The sequence below is a fragment of the Callospermophilus lateralis genome, unplaced genomic scaffold (assembly GCF_048772815.1).
Source record: "Callospermophilus lateralis isolate mCalLat2 unplaced genomic scaffold, mCalLat2.hap1 Scaffold_147, whole genome shotgun sequence".
In the NCBI taxonomy this organism is placed as follows: domain Eukaryota; kingdom Metazoa; phylum Chordata; class Mammalia; order Rodentia; family Sciuridae; genus Callospermophilus; species Callospermophilus lateralis.
The window spans coordinates 734,410-757,316 of NW_027512606.1; positions in this window are offsets into that span (position 1 = coordinate 734,410).

Below are 22,907 nucleotides of genomic sequence, written 5' to 3' on the forward strand. Positions count from 1 at the left end.
ATACCTATTGAACAATGTCTTCCCATTTTTTTCCTTCTCCTAAGCCCCTGGCAGCCATCCTTCCACATTCTAGCTCTATGGTTTTGACTTCTCTAAGTACTACATATATGTGAAATCAGAGTTTTGGTCTATTTATGGCACCTTACTTTACTTAGCATTATGTCCTCAAGGTTCATTCATGTTATAGCATTGTTAAAACTACCATTTTAAGATGGGACAGACTTTCATTGTATGCATATCCCATGTTTTTCTTGTCAATTCATACATTCTTGGACTTTTGGTTTCCTTCCAAATTTTACCTATTGTGAATTACACTGCTATACACTTGACTTTGTAAGTATCTCTCAGAGACCATATTTCTTATTCCTGTGGTATATACTCAGAGTTCTGAGCCTTATACTAATTCTGTTTTTAATATTTTGGAAATTAAAAATGAAGTTTAGCATTATACATAGAGCAGCTTTATCATTTTACATTTCCACCAACAGTAAAGAAGTTTACTAATTTTTCTACATCTTCTACAGCACTCATTTTTTGGTTTTGATTTTAGCAAGACAGAGAAATGAACAAATTGCAATTCACACTTAATGGGTGTGAAGACATATTATCTCATTTTAATTGTGATTTGCATTTTCCTGATTATTAGTGATGCTAAGCTGTCCCCCCCCCCCCTCTACTTATTGGTAGTTTGTGTTTCTTCTATGGAGAAATCTCTGTTCAAATTCTTCTTCCATTTTTTAAATAATATCATAATTTTTTTCATATTTTCACTTTTTTATTACTTTTATATGGTGCTGAGGATAGAACCCACATCAAAACACATGCTAGGCAAGTGCTCCACCACTGAGGCACAACAACTGCCTATTCTTTGTCCATTTTTAAATCAGGTTTGTCTTTTGTTGCTGAGTTCTAGGAATTAGAGATAAGTTAAGTAAATTTTTGTTATTCTTTGGGTTGCCTTTTTATTTTATGGAGAGTATATTTTTATTCACAACTTTTATGTTAAGTACTAATCCATGGTGTACATGCACCACATTTTTAATCTGTTATAAAGATATCCAGTTCACTGGTTGATAAATGTTTTGGCTGTTTCCATTTCTTGGCAATTTGTGAATAGTGCTTCAGTGAGCAAGGAAGTGCAGATATCTTCAACATTCTGATTTCAGTTCCTCTGGATATATACCCAGTAGTGAGATTTCTGGATCACATGTTAGTTCTATTTTTAAATTTTTTTTTAGGAAACTCTAAGTTGTTTTTCTACAATTGTTGTACTCATTTATATTCCCACCAAAATTATGCAAGGGTTCCGTTTTCTCCACGTTCTCCCCTGCACTTGTTGTCTTCAGTCTTTCTGATAATAGTCATTCTTACTGGGTTGAAGTGATATCTCATTTTTCTTTGGCTTGCATTTCCCTGATGATTAGTGATTTTGAGTATGATTGCATGTACCTGTTGACCATTTGTACCTATTCTTTTGAGAAATGTCAATTTAGATCAATCGTTCATTTTTTTTAATTTTTATTTTTTTAATTTTTATTTTAATTTTTTTAGTTTTGGAGTTCCTTATATATTCTGAATATCAACTTCTTTACAGATTATGCCTTGCAAATATTTTCTTCCATTCTGTATATTGTTTCTGTACTCTTGGTGGTTTGCTTTAATATGGATATAATTCTTTTTTCCTATATTTAGTTTCATATTCTATGCTTTGGGTGCCTTGATGAAAAATATCCTTGCTCATTCCTATGTCCTGAAGCATTTTTACCTTGTTTTTTTTTTCCTAGTGTTTTCATTGTTTTGCCTCTTACATATAATTCCTTAATCCATTTAAAGCTGAGGTTTTTTAACTGCTAAGAAATGGGAATGTAGTTTCATTTTTGCTTGCAGATATCTAATTTTCTTAGTGTTGATAAGACCGTCCTTTCTTCAATGCATGTTTCTTATCAAAATTGTTGAAAATCAGTTGCTGTGTGTAAGTTTACTTGTAGGCCTTTTATTCTATTGCATTTGTCTTTGTGTCTGTTTTGATGCCAATGCCTTACTGTTTTGATTACCACAGATTTTTAGTATGTTTTGAAGTTGGGTGATGTAATGCTTTTGTTTTGTTCTTTTGGCTTAATATGACTTTGTTTATTTGGACTCTTTGTGTTTATAGGTAAGTCTTGATATTTGATTTTCCTGGTTGTTTGAAGAATACCATCGGTATTTTGATAGGGATTGCATTGAAAGTGTAAATAATTATGGGTATTTGTGGATATTTTAATAATATTGATGCTGCCAATCCATGAGCATATAGCCTTTTTCATTTTTCTTATCAATATTATATAATTTTCATTATAGAGATATTTTGCTTGTTTAAATTATTCCTAGCTAGTCGTCTATTTTAAATGGGATTGCTTTCTTGACATCTTTTTCAAGTAGTTCATTACTGGCACATAGCAATATTGCTGATCTTTGTATATTGTTTTTGTATTCTACAAGTTTGCTAAACTCATTCATCAGTTCTCATACTTTTAGGTGGAAATTTTGGGATTTTCAATGTAGAAAATTATGTCGTCTGAAAACTGACAATTTGTCATATTTTCCAGTTTGGATGCTCTTTATTTCTTTTTCTTGCCTGATAGCTGTAGCTAGGACATGCAAAACTATGTTGAATAAAAGTGGTGAAAGTAAGCTTCCTTTTTCTGGTGATTACTTTAAAAACAAGTGTATTTGGAAGTCAAATTTGCAAAAAAATTAAACAAAATAAAAGCAAAATTTTTGCTAAAATAAACTTGTCTGTTCTTTAGTAGGTGACATTTATCAACTAGAAGTAATATTTCTTTATTATTTCTGAGGCAGTTATTTATTTTGCTCTGCATTCCTTGCAATTGAGCAGTTTTTGAAATATTAAATTGTTATTACTTGAAACAGCTTTGTAGTATACTGACATAGGGTTGGAGATTTCAGCTTTCTCATTTAACGTTAATTGGGAATACACTATAAATTAAGTATTTTGATTTGGTGATAAATAGAGACATGAAGGAATCTTTTGGGATTGTGAAGTTAATTACTATAAACAAAACTTAAAAAATAAACCCAGGCATTGGCACATACTAATTTAAACAGTGACTTCTTAGATTTTTTATGTGGGTATATCAGTGTGGTGTCATGCATTTTACTATGTAACTGCATTACATAAAACCATATTTAGGTAACTGGGAAATATTAGCATAAACAATCACTCTAGTATTTAGTAGTAGGAATTCATACTTTGGTATTGTGGCTTGAATCAGCCATTTTATTTGATTTGAGAACTTTAGAAAGACACTGACCATGAGGAAAATACAACTTAAAAATTTAGAGCTTATTCAAATAGTTCAACCATTCCCTGACTCCTACAAAAGGAAATTATAGAAAGAAAAATTCTTGAACAATTTGGTTATACTCTAGGAATTTAAACACCATTCTTTCTTTTGTTGGAGGGGTAATAGTGGTGTGCAATAAAGCATATAATATTGTTGTGTACCGTTGAATCTGCTATTCAAAAAATTAAAGTAAAAAACACTTCACAGAACCTGTTAAAACATGTTTATAGTTAAAACTCACTTTCTCTAGCATTACTTCTTCTGTAGAAAGCTGGCTTATGTGTATTGTGTATCAAGTTAACTTTGCTGTGTGTTTACATAAGCTTCTTGTTGTAGGATAAGTTACTCAGACACAGCTATGAAAACAATGAGTATAGAAAACTCCTGCATAGCGAAAGATTATTTATAATTTCCAATTTAGCTCATTAGACTCTAATTTTGGTAAGATCTAAGTTGTTTTCTTTGATTCATTAATCAAAAATTTTCATTAAAATCGCTGATATATCTGCAGTAATAAAAGTGTTACTATAAAAATTTTAGGGGGAATAATTAATGTAAAACAAAATTTTGTAAGGAAAAATTTAATTTTTATCTCAATAAAATTTTAAAGTTGTATGAACCTGCATGACCACTACCCAAAACAAGATGTAGAATATTTATATAATTCTAGAAGTTCTCCTGTGTCATTCCAAACAAATCTCACTTTTGTATTTACTATCCGTATTTTTTTTTAATATTTATTTTTTAGTTGTAGCTGGACACAATACATTTATTTCATTTATTTAATTTTATGTGGTGCTGAGGATCAAACCCAGGGCCTTGCCTGTTTTAGGTGAGCGCTCCACCACTGAGCCACAGCCACAGCCCTCTCCATTTGTTTTGTATTCAATTTCTACCACCTAGATTAATGTTACCTGGTTTTGGACACCATATTCATGTTTTAGTATTGTATGTGCCTGTGCATTTCATTCTGGAGTCATTCACTGAACTCAGTGGTGTTAGTATTCATCCTTGTTTAACATGCCATGAGCACACACCTTCTTTTTACTGTAATGATATTCCTTGTTAATATACCACAATTTGTTCTTCTGTTCTTTGGTTGACAGACACTTGAGTTGTTTTCAGTTTTGAGCTATTATGAATCATCTAAAAGTCTTATAGAAGATATTTTTTTTCTTTCTTTACAGACCCATGATTTCATTTCTCATTTCTTTTGTGGGGATACTTAAGAACAAAATTGCAGAATCATTGGTAGTTTAATTTGGAGAAAATCTCAACACAACTCCAATATGATTGTATAATTTGTTCTCCATAAAATGTCTTATCCCACATCCTCACCAAAATTTGTTGCTGTCAACAAATTTCGTTGCTTTTGATTTTAGCCCTTCTAGTGGCTGTAAAATCGTATTTCACCATATTTTAAATTTGTGTTTCCTAATCACTAAGTATTTCGATCACATTGTCATTATTGGCCATTCATATGTTACCTCTTTAGTGAAGTGTCCAATATTTTTGTGTATCTAAAAATTTATATGCTGGATTCCCTACATATTTTGGATATAAGTCCATTGCTTGATACATGTTAGAAATACCTCAGTCTGTTTCATGATGTTGAATTTTTTAATACCTTTTGTTGTTGTTGTTGTTGTTACCAGAGGATTGAACTAGGGGCTCTTAACCACAGAGCTACATCCAAAACAACTTATGGCCTTGCCAAGTTGGAGAGGCTGGACTTGAACTTTCCTCAGCCTCCAGAGCCCCTGTGATTACAAGCATGAACCATCGCACTTGGCTCTTGATATCTTTTGTTGAAGGATGCTATTTTGACGAAACGTATTTTATCATCATTTTCCTTTCACGGTAACATACTCTTGGTGCCTGACAAAGTCTTCTTCTGTCCCAATATTACAAATATATTTTCTCATTTTTCTTCTAGAAATCCTGAATTTCTTCTTTTTTAATTCTATAATTATTCTCAAATTAATTTTTGTATATGTCATGAAATTTAGGTTTTCTTTTTCAGAGGAAGATTTAGTTGGTCTAACCATTTTTTAAAACTTTCTTTATCCATTGAATTATTGGAATGTTGTGATGTCTTGGTTGTATATATTCTATGGCTTTAATCTGATTTCTAGCTTACACCTATAACATCCTTTGACTTTAAGTTTTCAGTGAGGTTTGAATTTAGGAAATATGGTTCCTCCAAACTTATTCTATTTTAAATCATGCATATTTTCAAAATTCCTTGGAGTCAACTTGTCAATCTCTTTTTTAATGTATTTTTAAAAATATGACATCAGAATGCATTCCAATTTTTTATTATATATAGAGCACAATTTTTCATATCTCTGGTTGTATACATAGTATATTCACACCAATTTGTGTCTTCATACATGTACTTTGGAGAGTAATGATCATCACATTCCACCATCATTGATTACCCCATGCTCTCTCCCTTCCCCTCCAACCCTTCTACCCTATCGAGAGTTCATCTATTCCTCCCATGCTCCGGCTCCCTAACCCACTATGAATCAACCTCCTTATAGCAAGGAGAACATTCAGCATTTGATTTTTTGGGAGTGTCTTACTGTTAGAGTCTGTAAACAAGTCAAGATGGCGCCTGGCATTTTGCAGAGGGAGTGGTTTGTGAAGTAACTCCAGGGTGCCATTAAGTGTGGAGATTCCTTATTGGTTGACTGCTGTATCTAGTTTATGTTAATTAAGATAAGCTGTGTGGAATGTATATATATACCCCTCCGGTCCTACAATAAATGGCTCCCACTCCTGCTGTATCAATGTACACAAGTTGTTTGTCACCCCCCGGTTATTTTGCTGCAGCTGGACTGGTATCTGATTTCACTTAGCATTATCTTCTCTAACTCCATCCATTTACCTGCAAATGCCATGATTTTATTCTCTTTTATTGCTGAGTAATATTCCATTGTGTATATATGCCACATTTTTTTTTATCCATTCATCTTTTGAAAGGTGTCTAGATTGGTTCCACAGTTTAGCTATTGTGAATTGTGCTGCTATAAACATTGAAGTGGCTGTGTCCTTATAGTATGCTGTTTTTAAGTCCTTTGGGTATAGATGGAGGAGAGGGACAGCTCGGTCAAATGCTGGTTCCATTCCCAATTTTCCAAGAAATCTCCATACTGCTTTCCATATTGGTTTCACCATTTTGCAGTCCCACCTTTGTTTATTGGTGCTTGGCTTTTTGAGTTCTTTATGAGTATGGGTGTACCTTTTTCCCTCTATCCTTGCCAACACTTTTGTTGTTTGTCTGCATAATAGCTGCCATTCTGACTGGAGTGAGATGAAATCTTAGAGTAGTTTTGATTCACATTTCTGTAATTGCTAGTGATGATGAACATTTTTTCATGTATTTGTTGATTGGTTTACATGCAGTGGAGAAAAGATAGCCTTTTCAACAAATGGTGCTGTGAAAACTGGAAATCCATATGCAACAAAATGAAATTGAACCCCTATCTCTCACCATGCACAAAACTCAACTATAAATGGATCAAAAACTTAGGAATACAACCAGAGACCTTGCATCTAATAGAAGGGAAAAGTAGTCTCCATCGTGTGAGAATAAGCCCCAACTTTCTTAATAAGACTCCTGTGGCACAAGAATTAAAATCAAGAATCAATAAATGGGATGGACTCAAATAAAAAGCTTCTTCTCAGCAAAAGAAACAATCTGTGATATGAATAGAGAGTTTATATCTTGGAAGCAAATCTTTACCCTTCACACATCAGATAGAGCACTTTTTACTAGGGTATATAAAGAACTCAAAAAGCCAAGCACCAAAATAATAATAATAATAATAATAATAATAATAATAACCCAGTCAATAAATGGGCCAAGGACCTGAAGAGCCACTTCTCTTGTCAATTTCTTCAAGGATTTTTTATTTCAGTTGTATTAAATTTATAGATAGCTTTGATGGAAATGAATATATTATTATCTTCAAATCCACTAAGACCTGTCTGTTCATTTAAATGTGGGTATAAATTCCTATTTAAAAGTACCATTTTCTTTTATTTTTTAGGATATTTTGTTTTATAGGATATAAACATTTTTACTTTGATTTTATCATTACTCATTCTTTGCCTTGTTCTGAAACAGGAATTGAGTATAAAAAAATAGAGAATTTTTAGCACTTTGGTATGTTTTACAGACGTTAGAAAAACATTTCAGATATAGTATATATTTCAAAGACAAATTGAGTTTCCACAAAACCATTTTATTAGTATTTTCATAACATGAGAAACAGTGCTATTAGAATAAAATAGACAATTACATTATTGTAAATTATGCAAGTTTCCAGAAAAATAAAGATTCATAACAATCTGGTCTATTGAAACTTGAAATAACAGAACTTTAAAAAACAATGATATGCAGTAAAAGGAATTAGAAAAGTTTAGCATACCTTTGATCATTTTGCCATCCTAAAAATACAGATTACACTTAAACCATTTTGTACAGAGTTATCACTCATGTATTTATGAAATAGATAGTTACAGTATTCCTAGCTTTTTACAGAGTAATTAGTTTCATGGTGACAAGGGGATGTTGTTCATTGTTGATCTTGCTTTAAAAGCTTAAAAAATGTAGCTGGGTTCTGTGGTGCAAACCTGTAACCCAGTGACTTAGGAGGCTGATACAGGAGGATCACAAAATAAAACAATGAAAATTCTGAAAATAAATAAAAAGGGCTAAGAATGTAGTTCAGTGGTAAAGAGCTCTGGGTTCAATCCCCAGTACCAAAAAGAAAAAAAAATCTTAAAATCTTAGAGAGGGTGGGGGAGATATGGAGGGGAAGAGAGAGAGGAAGAGAGAGAGAGACTTACATCTCAATGAACCAAGTCCAAACTAATGAGATTTTCTTTAAACAAGTTAGGTAAAAACCATCAATTGTCTGTCTTTTCTATTACTATTCATTTTGCAGTATTGACTTATAGATTTAGAACAAAGCTATATAGAGAGGCAAGATATACACTTCGGTGCTACTCATTTTTGGCACCTTTTCAGCACATTAAAAAATATTTAATATGTGAACATGCTGCCTTGATCATTTTAAGAAAAACAGTATCTAGAAGAATCAAGTTTGTATAATTCTTAAGACATTTCTTAAGTAAATTATTTTTGCCATTTTTTAAGATAATTAAGCCCTTTCCTGAGTTATTGGGAAAGATATTCTTCTTGCTTGAGAGGCCATTGTTAGTAATATATTTAAACTAAATATTTCCACCAATTGTTTGGATATACCATATACAACTATCATGAAATTAAAAAAAATTCCTAAAAGACCCCTTGTCTCCCTATCAACCTGTGATAAGATTTCTCTGATTTATGCCAAGTTCTCCTTTGAAATTCACATAGTTCTCTTCCTTTCAGTGTTTACTGAGGTTGTCATTTAGGTAATTACCATTCTAGAGGTTAAAAACTGACACAAGTGATGGCATTACTTATTCCTTCTCTACTAATCTAATAAGAAATGACTGATAAAGGGCATTCAATTTATCTACTCAATTTATATTAAGAGATGTTTCTGGAACATGAATTTATTCCCGGGCTTCAAACACCTTGGCCTTTAATTTGTCAAACTTCAGTGTTTAAGTAAATTAACTGGTTCTGATTAAATTAATTGAACTCAGGGAAGGCTGTGCAAAAGTTATTCCTATATTTCCTCTCATATTTCTGTAAGATCCAAACTACTGAAAAGCAATTAAATTCTGAATTACTCAGTTATCCCTGTAGTACCTGTTCTTTGACCTTGTAAGTCTCTTATTTTTTTTTCTTTTAACACACCCCCTGCATTTCCTTACTTTTCTTCTCAGAGAGCTTCATCTCGCCCCACTTTAACATTCTCTTTAACTCCCTTGATCCTTTGGGGTCCTTTGGCCTTGAACCACATCCTCTTATTTGAGGCAAGGATGATAGTAGTGGTATTCAGATGGTTTGGTCAGTGGGCTGAAAGCAATTCATTTCTTAGGTGTGAATTCAAAGGATACAGAATTTAGAAAAAAATCTATCAGAATATGAACTTTTAATTCTATAATGGGAATTATGTTCACAGAGGATATGCAAAACAGATGTCACATTTGGTCGGCTCATTCGCTCCTTGATATTCATGGACTCAGAAGAGAGAATTTTAGTTGTATGAATTGAATATTTAATATTAGGAAGTTAAAGTGGTCTGACCACAGTAGGGATCCACCTGCCCCAAAGTTGGTGCTGTAGTTCCTGTTGTTCTGGTCAGTGGTTAGATAGGTTAGGTCAGCCTTTTTGCCTTCCAAACTCTGGTGCTTTGATTGCCGAACAACCTCTCTTTCTCATCTTGTTCATTCAGGCAACATTTTTTTCAACACATTCTTTAAATATGTTAATACATCTCTTTAGCTCCAAATCAACTCTAGATGGCCTAGAAGTCAATTTTTTTATTTATTAAAATTTTATAATTTAACCATTAAATATCAAATTTACTTTTCATATGTCCATCTTGTAAGGGGATCTACAACCTGTTTCAATTTGAAACCTCAGTATGTTTGAGCCATTGTAGAAGACTCTAATGTTGAAATTTAATGCGATTTAATGAGATTTTCTTTAAACAAGTTAGGTAAAAACCATCAATTGTCTGTCTTTTCTATTACCTATTTCAGAATAAGATTGCATTTTTTGAAATACAATTTATGCTTGTATGTTTAATGATAAGCAATGTGTTACTGCCACAGTCTGGCTGGGCACAAAATCACGAGCCACTCAAGCAGGAACAAACTTTATTTTTGAAACTGCCGCCAATGCCCCGTACGCTCCCGGGGAAAAAATGCCAACCGACACACACAGCGTTCTCCCAGGCACACACTCCAACAGGAAGTCCCTCCTCCGGAATTCCCTCCTACTGCACTTCCCAGGAGTCCTGTAGCAGGCCAAGGTGGACAGCAGGGGTCTAATATCCATATGAATGAAGATCTTAACATAATCATATCATCTCAATGGCTTGCTGGCATCACCTTTCAACCAAAAATGCCATGCATCATACTACTTGGCTGTGGCTCTTAGCATGTTACAAAAATTATTTTCTAATTAAATGCTTATCTGCACAAATTTTGTGTTAACTTGAGCACTAGAGATGCCATTTATCCAAATTTTTGGTGTGTTGTGTATACCTAAATAATACTATAAAAGCAGAAATGCCTAGTAATGTTTTAATGAAATCAACTGGTTGATTTAAAAAAAAATTGTTCCTTATATTTAAATAATCTTAAACTAAAACAATAATCTATGAAACGTTAAGCTTACATTGTGTGAAGGAGAGTGGCCATGATATTAAAATAGCATTTTGTAATAAAACATTCTAAGCTCCCTTATCTACATGACTGTTATCTTTCAAAGTAATTGTGCAGGTGTGGCTTTCTTTCTCTTTCTCTTTTTTAAGTGATATCACAATGAAATAATATTTGGAACTGCCTTTGAAAAATTAGGATAAAAATAAGTACTGTGTTTTCATGCCATAATTGACTTCAATCACAAAACATTTCTTCCACCTGCAGGTTTAGCTAGTTCAGTCAGAATGATTTTTAAAGATGTTTTAAGCATCTTATGCTAAAAAAAACTGCATGTAACCTTGAATGACAACAAATTTTCACAACTTAGATTTCAGATATTATAGCACAATATCTGAAATAAATTCCAAAGGAGATCTTCTTCCTCTTTCAGGGAAGCTTCTCTGTTAACTGGCATACATCCCCATGGTCTAGATAATTCACAATTATGAACAGTACTTTTCTCTGGCCTTGTAGTTTATATATATTTTTTACCAATAACTGCCTGATCTAGGGTGTCAGGGGAAGAATAGATGTATTGAACAGTTGGAGACAACCTTGTGCATTTCTGAATTGCAGAGTCTCCATTTGTAAGTATTCTTTAATCTCCAAATAATGAGGTTTCAGGGTATACTATAGATAATTATGGCTTGCACAGAATGTGGAGAATTCTTGTGATTATTTTTTTTTTCCGTGTATGTCCTCTTTTCTCATGTTTACCACCACTGACTCAGCAGCTGTGGAGGGGAAGAAATGGATGGAATACTCCACCATTGCTCCTACTGATTCACAGGAAAGTAAGAACCCAGTAGAAGTCCTGAGATGAAGAGGAGTTGAAAGGAGGTGCAGCTAAGATGGGAAGGGATGTTAGATTATTCTCTCAAGATCCCCAAAGCCTATAAATAGTATTAGAAAATCAAACTCTGAATCATCACTATAAAAATCATTAAAAGATAATGAGTATTATTTGTTACATCCTAAGACTATATGGGACAGGAAATAACAGCCCATTTATTTGATTGTGGCAGGCAGAAAAATGCTTCCCCAAAGATGTCCACGTCTTAATGACATGGGCTTTGTACATGAGTCTGTGTCATTATAGTTAAAGCTTTTGAGAAGAGGAAACTATCCTAGGTTATCTAGTGGGCCCAATGTCACTAAAAGGATAGCTTTAAGTGTGAAAGAGGGAGGCTGCAAATTCAAAGAAGATGTGATGACAAAGCAATTAGAAGAATCATTGTAAAAAAGATTGGTCTGGTCATTGTTGGCTTTAAAAATGGAGAGTGGGCAGGAGTGAGGAATTCAGGGAGTCCTGAGCAGCTGGGGATGTAGGACTGCAGTAGAGAATTTTCCCTGGAGCCTCTGAGAGGAATACAGTTCTGCCGACACCTTGACACCTGATTTTAAACCAGTGATGTCCATTCTCTTGGTTTCTTGAACTGTATGATAAATTCAGGCTATAAAATTTAAGCTATTGAATTTGTGGCAATTTGTTAGCAGACCTAGGAAACTAACACACTGATGGATGAGTGTCTTACCCATTCACATCATCCTGGCCATTCCCTCCTTATAACCATCTTATTTACTGAATGTTGGCAGTAAGATATCTTTACATGATTTTTTCATGTGGTTGGTTAAGGTTTTTAAAATATTTATGAATTGAGTCCATCTGAAAGAATAACTGACTTAGATAACAATGTGTTTGAGCTTGTGTTTATCAGTTCATTTAAAAGACGTACTAGTGATGGTGAACTGGGTTATAATTTTCTCCCAAGGGTTAACTCCCTTTTCATAACCTTAATGTAAAACTATACTTCCCAATACTTCTGTAACTTTTTAATAAATGAATCTTTAAATATGTATATATAAATTCACAGTAATAAACTACTGCTGTGTTTAATATTGTTATGGATAAATGGACCATCTGCTCTGATTTGGAAGCATTTTTTTTTTCTTACAGAGATCTATATATCCATAGTATTCATTTTAACAGCAATTTCATGGGATATTTTTAATGAGGTACTTAAAATATAAGGCAAATATTAACTAAAATGATGTGAAATATCATTTTAAATATATCTTGGATGCACCTCAGCTACACATATTTGGGATATTGTAACACATGTGTACTACAGAAAATAGAAAGTTAATTTTACTTTTAAAAATTACCTTTCAATATTGTAGTTATTTATCATCAATTGTTCAGATATTTTAAAAATTATTTGCAGCCGAGTCATGGGCATACTTTCTTCTCCTCCTATTCCCCTAAATTGTCACCAAAGAAAGCAACCAGATGGCTTCCTCCCCAATGTTACTGTGCAGTCTGCCTATTCAGGTGAGCATCAACCCTTTCTGCCCAGTAAAGTTAAATCAAAGACCACACAAAGACCACAGGACATGGCTTCTATTGCATACATAGTATATTCTTGTTGACATATTGTATTTGGCCCTCCCTAGGTCATAGATGATTTATGTATAAAGTTCTTATATACAAGCATTCATTATTTTCCACATGCCCAGAACTATAAGGTTTTGACAAGAAGAAAAAATATTTTAATAGTCATATTTTTACTAGTTTTTATCTTCTTACAATGTTTTTTCGCTGTACATTAATGATTATTTTCTGGCCAACTATCAGAGATAGTAAATGTTGAAAAATATAAAATAAATACAGCAATAGAATTTCAAGCAAGAATGATAAAAATAGCAAAGAATAAAGACTGTTCTTGGGATAACTAATAAAAAACCTACAAAATTGTTTTTCAAAATGACCCTTATGTTTGTACTGTCACTATCATCACTGAAGTAAAGTATGTTTTATTTATTTTTTTTATAAATTAATAAAATCTTTTCTATCCTAGACTGTCAATTCTTGTTTCTTTATTTTGAGTACTAGGGCAGTTATAGTCTAATTTTGCTAGGTGTAAGAGTAAATGAAATTAGTGCTTAGTTTTTAGTTCAAGACAACTTGAAATCAGTCAAACTGATTTTTACTATGTATTAAGGTTTTTGTACTATTTAGTTATATTTACTTAAAATTCCTTCATCCTGAAATTAAATTATCTTTGGAAAATATCCGTCATGTAAACACATCCTATTTTACAGATGAGAAATCTTTAACTTGGTTCATTTAAGTTATGGACTCAAGATCACACTTTATACAAGTAGAAGTTCTTCCTTAGCACCCATCTCCCTGCTAGTGTTGAAGGCAGCAGAATACAACAGTCACTAGTATGGCACTATGTAAAAACATGGATGTGTAACCAATGTGATTCTGCAATCTGTATACGGGGTAAAAATGGGAGTTCATAACCCACTTGAGTCAAATGTATGAAATATGATATGTCAAGAGCTTTGTAATGTTTTGAACAACCAATAAAAAAAAAAAAAACTGCCCTTGCCTTTAGTTGGTTGCAGCAGCTATTGTGATTGATTGGTGCCCAAACTTGCCAATGGTCACATTGACTATCACCTCTGAATCTGTTGCCAATTGGAAGCATCCTACAGAAAATCTGTCTGACACAAAAGTCTACTGTTCCTGCCCTCTACTATGCTGTTGGTACAGTTCTTAGGGGAGCGAAACTACATTCCATTACCTATGATGGGAAGTGATGGAGAGGCAGCCTTTAGATTTACCTCAGTCATGCATATGATGAACGTGTGCAATGGTTCTATAAATTTAACCATATTTTTAAACATTTCAAGTGCAAGGCATCATTGCATTCCAGTTTAAACTCAATATTTATTTTGTAAATGACAGGAAATTTACTTTTGATAGTTAACATAAATAAATAATTTTTATTTACCATTTTAAATTTCTTGTTTTAATTAGTTATACATGACAGTAGCATGCATTTATGCACTTTGATATATGATACATAGATGGGATATAATTTCATGTTTTGATGAGAGTACATATTGTAGAATCTCATTGGTCATGCAGTCACTTATATACATAAAGTAATAACGCCTGTTTCGATCTACTGTCCTTCCTATCCCTACATCCTCTCCTCTACCCTCCCTTAACTCCCTATACCTATTTTAAGGTAATGCTATTCTTCTCTAGTTCCCCCACTCTTATACTGAATTAGCATCTGCATATTAGAGAAAACATTTGGCCTTTGGTTTTGAGGGATTGACTTATTTCACTTAGCATGATATTCACCAACTCCATCCATTTACTGGCAAATGACATAATTTCATTCTTCTTTAAAGTTGAGTAATATTCCATTGAAAAAAAAATATATATATAATATTTTCTTTATTCATTCATTTATTGAAGGACACCAAGGTTGGTTCCATAGTTTAGCTATTGTGAATTGAGCTGCTATAAACATTGATGCGGCTGTATTTCTGTAGTATGCTGATTTTCAGTCCTTTGGGTATAAACCGAGGATTCTGAGAGCTGGGTCAAATGGTGGTTCCATTCTGAGTTTCCTGAGCAGTCTCCATACTGCTTTCCATAGTGGTTGCAACAATTTGCAGTTCCACCAGCAATGTCTGAGTGTACCTTTATCCCCACATCCTTACCAAGATTTTTGTTGCCAGTATTTTAATGATTGCCATTCTGACAGGAGTAAGATGAAATCTTAGTGTAGTTTTGATTTGCATTTCTCTAATTGCTAGAGATGTTGAACACCTTTTCATATATTTGTTGCTCAGTTGCATTTCTTCTTCTATAAATTATCTGTTCAGTTCCTTAGCCCATTTATTGATTAGGTTATTTGTTTTTTGGCATTAAGTTTTTAAAGTTATTTTTAAACTGAGTTTTTAATATGGAGTAAACAGTGTATACCTTTGTTAGAGCAATGACTCTGCTAAGTTTGTATCATCCTCATTTGATACATGGGGAAATGAGTGCTTTATTGACTTTCCCAGGATCACCAACTCCTCATCAGCAAACTGGGTTATGAATCCTGAAAGGATTTGGGGACAGAAAACCTAATTCATTGTTTTGCCTATACTATGGCTTTCCTACAGACATGCAAACAGGTAGCCTGGGTCACTAATGTTCACATAGCTAGTAAGAAGCATACCTAGGACAATATTTGGTTTTTGTCAGCAGAAGGTCTTAAATGAATGCCAAATATTGTAGGTAGATTTCATATATTTACTTTTCTCAGTGCTTATTAATGACATAGGATGATGGGGTTCACTGTGGTATATCTGTACACCTTTTTAACATACTTGGACTCTTTCTATCCCCTGGTAACCTCCTCCCTTCCCTCCCCTGATTTCTTTCTTTTTCTCTAATAGTCTCCCTTTGTAGATAGATTTTAGATCAGACAATATTACAAAAGAAGAAAAATGTTACAAAATTATTGTCTGAAAATCCTGGGGAGAATTATAACAAATAAAAATATGCAAAAAACCCATAAAATTTTCCTGTAAACATAAAGACTCCCACAAACATCTGTTCTCGCTGACCTATCTTTTCAGTACCTTGAAGAGATAGTTTAATGGGGAAGGGATTAAATAGCTGAAAATGTCTAGAACTACAAATTCCCAAATAGTGATTGACCATAATTAGCTATTGATTGGTTGAAATGTGGCTGGGGAATTAATGTGTGTGGTGATTGTAAAATAAATAGTGGATTTCAAAGTATAATTACCAAAAAAGAAAAATATCTCAGTCATCCAGTTTCTCTTTAGATTTTTCATGAGCATGCTATATATTCATTGGCTATAGTCATCTTTCTGTATAATAGATCTTTTGAAATTTATCCCTTTTTACATAACTGTAATTTTGCAACCTTTGATAAACATCTCTCTAACTCCTTCCCTCCACCATCCCAGCCTCTGGTAACTACCATTCCAGTCTGCACTTCTGAAATCAACTTTTTTTTAGAGTTTATGTTTCCTCTTTTTAATGTGGTTATTAGAAAACCTAAAGTTTCTCATGTAGCTGGCTTTATATTTCTGTTGAACAGTGTGTGTGGCTAGAGTATGAGTTAACTGGGTAAATGGTCAAATTACCCATAGGAAGAAGCTCATGTGGAGTATTAATTGTGTGCAAATTTAAAAGACAAATAATACTACTGTCTTTTAAAGACAATTCTGGCTCTCTATTTAAAAAACTACATCACAGTTTTTATAGTACTTTTAACAATATCATATTACTATAGAAATATTGATAGAAAATTAATGGTAATTTTTTGTTAATTCAGAATCAAGCTTTATTTATCTCTTATCAGAGGAATTATTGGCCTAGGGATAATTATATACGTGTTTCAGAAGTTTAGATTTAGTTATATGCAAATGCTTCCCTTAAATCTTTAAGTGCATGCAAAACCAAATTCTAGGTACTCAATTACCTCAATAAGACATCTGTCTAAAGTGACTATTAGATGCATCAGTGAATACTGGGCTTCACTCAGATAAATGAGCAATAATTAAAGTTGTTTGAAGTAGCTTTTGCCATCTGTCAGTAAGACAAAAAATAATATTTTGATAGTATCTAATGTTATTCTGGTCATGGATTTCTGGAGAGAACAGAAATTGTTTCAAATTTTCTGGTGGGAACATCTACAGTAGGCATAAGATTTAAAGAGTTTAACATAGTATCTAAATGTCAGATATAATCTGGAGACAATCATAATCCTATACTTTTGAGAGACAAATGCACTAAATAAAATGTGTGAGAGCACAAAGTCTGGAACTAGGCTCCCTGGGCTAGACAACAGATCTTTCATTTGCTAGGTGTCATTCACTGAGTTTCTTAGTCTCTTTGTGTCTCTGCTTCCCTGTTTGTAGAATGAAAGCAAGAATACCATTTAACACAAATAGGTATTATAAGGATTAAGTAGGTTATATACTGCTAAAAAAAACCAATAAATACATAGAAAGAAGATCAAAAGAGTAGAAGAAGGGGACTAAGGCAGAAGGGAGTATGAGAGGGAAAGGAAACATATTTGGGATTGAGAATGAACAAACTCTTGTATTTGATGATTAAGTTTTGGTTAACAGAACCTGATACATATAGCAAATTATATAATTTTAATCAATAAAAATATATCTGATATATGAACATAAAATAATTATATTTTATAAAATCAATAATATTATATGTAATAAGTACATTGAAAGTATTTAAGTGAATATTGGTATACCCAGGCTATTAAATGATAAGCAGTCATTAAAATGATGTTTGCTGTATTTCCTTACATGGAATAGAGTTGATGGTATATGAAGGAAAGAAAGGAGACAATGTAAAAAGGTCAGGCGTATTGTTTTTCTGTTTTAGACATAGAAAAATGACTGGTGAAATGTGAATATGATTCCATTTAAAAACAGAATTTTGCTGAATAATAATTTGCTTGTTTTTATTTTTAAAAGTGATTCTGGATTTCTGAATTATGTTAGTCACCAAAAATGCATTTTAAAATCTGAGTTGCAAAGCATTCATTCTTTTATCCAGTAATGCATTGTGTAGATTTGATCCAGTAAATGGTTAAATAATCGCTACTGTTGGTTACCTTTGAGATTAGGGAGTTAGCTGGTTGATACTTACTAGTTCAATTCATTGTAATCCACCCTCACCTGATGCTGTGGGAAGGAGAGGCAAGTGCTACTGCAGGTTGAGCGGGGCCAAGGAACACAGGTGGATGGACTGTCACTAATTAGGCATCTTTGGACTATGATATTTCCATAACACAGGCTACAGAAGTATCTGGCACATTGTTGACTCCAGACCAGTGCTTAGGAAAGTATACTGTTATTCTTTGTAAAAAAAAGGTAGTAAAACATGTTTCACAATTTGACAATAGATGTTAAGAATATTGTTCATTTATTAAAAAGGCTTCCGTATTGAAATAAAAAGATTAAAGGTGCCGCAGTCTGGCTGGGCACAAAATCACGAGCCACTCACAGCTTTGTAGATTCAAAAGCAATTCTTTATTCCCGATCTCACACCGGCCCTCTACAAACACGTTCTGGGGAAATCCACGTTCTGGGGGAAAATCCCAAATACTCTCTGAATCCCCCGAGAACTCAAGGGGAACTCCAGGAGCGGGCACACTGGAGGCAGCAGGATACGCCCTATTCCCAGCAGGGTACACCTTAAGCCTGGAACCACCCTAAACCCAAGGAGAGCCCTAAACCCTGATCCGCCCTAAACCCGGATCCACCCTGGTCCTTGAGCAAGGTCACCTTTCTCAAACATACATGCAATGTCACTGCAAATGTCCAAGGCAAGTCCATTTCCACCAGTCCTTCCTCTAAGCAACATGGGGTACGCTGGCAAGGAAATTGTCATACCTACTTGGCTAATGGCTCTCAGCATAAAGGGCTATAACTTAGTTGACATTTTGAGTTATAATGAATAAGGGACATTCTGAATTATGGACTGGTGTGGTGAGAAATCATTACTTAGAAGTTATATTTATTTGTTAAAATAATGATTGAATAGACTGTTTAAATATTCACAATATAAAAAGTAATGAAATGTAATTTTAATTTAATTAAGTATTAAAGATATTTTAAGTGTAGCATTGCTAACACTGTAAGTATGAATATGAATTTTATAGGGGTTGAAGTAGTACTTAAATATTTTAATAACCTTATTTATGATACTTGTGCCTTTGGTAGAGATTGAGGACCTTTTCAGTGTTGGTGAGTCTTCTTATTTGGATAGTTTTTGTTATGCTATGTGTATATGTTAATGCATCACAATGAATTCCATCTTTATGTATATCTATAATGTGCCAATTAAAAAAAATAAATACATAGAAAGAAGATCAAAAGAGTAGAAGGGTACTAGGGCAGAAGGGAGGAGGAGAGGGAAAGGAAAAATATTTGGGATTGAGAATGAACAAACTGTTGCATTTGATGCTTATGTCAAAATAAACCACACTATTGTGTATAACTATAATATACCAGTAAAATGTAATTGAAAAATACTATTTTAATTCCTCGGGCGCATTTTGCTAGTACTCGGTGCAGGAGAAAGACAGAAAATCACTCAACCTAACTCAAAGTAAAAACAGGATTGTGTTGTGTCGTGTGTAACTGAAATGCTCCTGGTTTCACACACACAGATGGATCCAGAGGATTAAATAATGCCATCAGAACTTCATCTCACTGTCACCTTTGTTCCATACAGGATTCATTCTTATGTAAACGTCCCTCATATAGCTCTAGACATTCAGCTTATTATTTTCAAGCCTAGTAGAAAGAGGATGAACTTTGTCTCTGGAGAGTATTAGAAATGTCTTTTAGTAAGAATCATTGGTTCTAATGCCCTAGTTTTTCATCTTTTCCCCCACATTATTTAACAGGCATTAAAAATATAGCTGTTGGGCTGGGAATGTGGCTCAAGCGGTAGCGCGCTGGCCTGGCATGCGTGCGGCCCGGGTTCAATCCTCAGCACCACATACAAACAAAAGATGTTGTGTCCGCTGATAACTAAAAAAATAAAATAAAATAAAATAAATATTAAAATTCTCTCTCTCTCTCTCTAAAAACAATATATATATAGCTGGGCTGGGGATATGGCTCAAGCGGTAGCAGTACTCGCCTGGCATGCGCAGGGCGCTGGGTTCAATCCTCAGCATCACATAAAAATAAAATAAAGATGTTTTTCACTGAAAACTAAAAAAATAAAAAAATAAATATTTAAAAATTCTCTCTCTCTCTCTCTCTCTCTATTAATAGCTATTACTGGGAGAGGGACTCCAAAAGAAAATCATGGAGCCATTAAAGGAACAAAAAAGTGGGAGTAGAGTAGGCAAAACCAAAATATCCACCATACTTAAGCAAATATCATGATAAGCAAAATTAAATTGGAAAGATCAGTTTTTTAAGAAAATAGAGCAGAAGTTAGTCAACTGTGGCCCTAAGACCAAATGAGCCTCCACAGTCTGCTTTGGTAAATAAAGTTTTATTGGAACACAGCCCAAACAATTTCTTTTATGTATTATCATTGGCTGTTTTTGCAGTACAGCAACAGAGTTGAGAAATACCAACAAAGGCATTTATAACCCTCACACTTAATATATTTATTATTTGGTCTTTACAATAATAATAAAATTTGGTGAACTCAAAAATAGATGTTTATAGGAAAATAATAGAAATAAATGGGTGCACTTTAAAAGAGTAAATGTAATTTGTGAGGGCATCAGTTTTTAAAATAAGAATAAGACAATGTTGTGTTTTGAACCTGTTCCAGAAGGTGTTTTTTTTTTTTTGAGTCACCATTTTTAATAGGATTTAAGGATTTAAATATTTATATTTTAGGATATATTGCTGCAGTTGCATAGGGATTTGTTGAGTGAGGACCTCTCATAAATATTATGTGTGTTTATGTCTGTGTGTAGATTTTTTTTAACCAACTTTCATGAAGTTTACACCCCACTTCTTTTGTACTTGGTATTTCATTTTTTGAAACTTCTGCAAAAATATTTAATTTTGTGAATTTTTAAATATATTATCATAATGCATAAAAAGGCTTTTTCTGACAAAGAGTGGAACAAATCATCTTTTGCTGTATCACCTTGAGTCTTGTCCAATTAAGGAGCAATTCATAATATCGCTTCTAGATGGAGAGGATATCTGACTTTCCTAGTGTCTTATGTTTTAATCATTATTATTTATTTTTCTACTAAAAATTCCTCTAAGAATAATGGGTACTTTGAAAAGAATATTTGAGCAATTCTTCATTTTTTTATGTAAATAGGTGAACTCAAATGTTTCAGTTATTCTCGGTGTGTAGGATTCTTTCTATAGTAAGTATGGTGAGACAAGTAACCCAATAATATAATTGCAGATGGATATAGGTGCAGTTCTTTCCTGTGTTCCAATAGGAGATGTTACACAATACGCATTACTGTACAGCCTGTGCCATTATAATTGTGTGACCTGTAACAGTAAGCCACAGAAAAAGATGAAAGAAATGTGGGCATTCATATGTTTATGAGAAAATATATAAACTTATTAAAATGCTTGCTAACAATTTAAAAAGAGTTTTCAGAATTGCACTTCCAATTTGTTTTAAATATAAGTGATATGACTGGTTGAAAATGATTTTATACTTTGAAGCAACATAAAATGTTTACATTAAGAACCCTACCATTTAATACAGTAATTGATTTATTATTGTCTAAGATTGATCTAATTAACAGATTATAATGCCAACTACATAGGTAATTTAAAATGTTCTAGTAGCTGTTAAAAACATAAATATAAGTATGTAAAGTTAATTTTATTGTATCTCATTTAACATACAATACCAAATATATTCACATTTATATGGTTAATAGTATTAAATTGTTAATGATATGTGTAGCATTCTTTTATTCTAGATATTTGCAATCTGATTTACATTTCATATTACTAGTACTTTTCAATCTATATGCTATCAGAAGTACTTTGTCTACATTTAGATTTCCTTAATTTGTAGTTGAAAAAAGAGACCACATACCATCTTGTTGCTAACGTAACTAAAACTTTTTGCATAGCTAAGTGGAATAATACATTTTTATTTAAATTTAAATTAACTAAATAAAAAAAAAACTTTAGTTCTTAAATTATAGTGATTACATTTCAGGTGTTCAATAGCCAATGTGATGACCATTGAATGATGCAGTTGGAGGACATTAATCAATCATATAAGTCATAGTATATAGTCATAAAGATCAAAGTATTCAAATTCTTTCAAACTATACTAATTTATTTAAATGTAGAATATGACTAAGTTTTTTTAGTGGAAAAAAGAGCAATTCATTAATGACAAAGCATAAATGTCAAGAAACTATTTTTACTTCATGATAAAAGGACTTAAAAGATGTGGTTCATTTTTACAGCAGTTTAGGAACATAGCCAAGAATAGAAGTTATGTCAAGCACCTTTTTTTTCTTCTTTTTTTTTCTTTTTTTCTTTTTTTTAGGTTCTCAGCTATTGTTAAATTTTTGAACCCAGCTATTGTTAAATTTTTTTTTTAAAAAAAAGTAGTTTATAAGTGCTGAGCTTTATTAGAAAAAGTTTTCTACTTAAAAAAAAAAAACTACTAGCAGATAAAGCACACATCAAAGAGCTTAAATGGCCATATTTAAATGTTTTTTCAATACTCCTTTTAATTTCTCTAAAAAACAAACAAGGACAGGCAAACATATTCTTGTTCCTTGAATTTTCGCTGGTGAAAATCTCAAAATATATATTTACTATGATTCCTAGTCTTGAAAATGTAGAATATGACTATGTATCATGAAAACTTTAAGTAACTCATGAGAA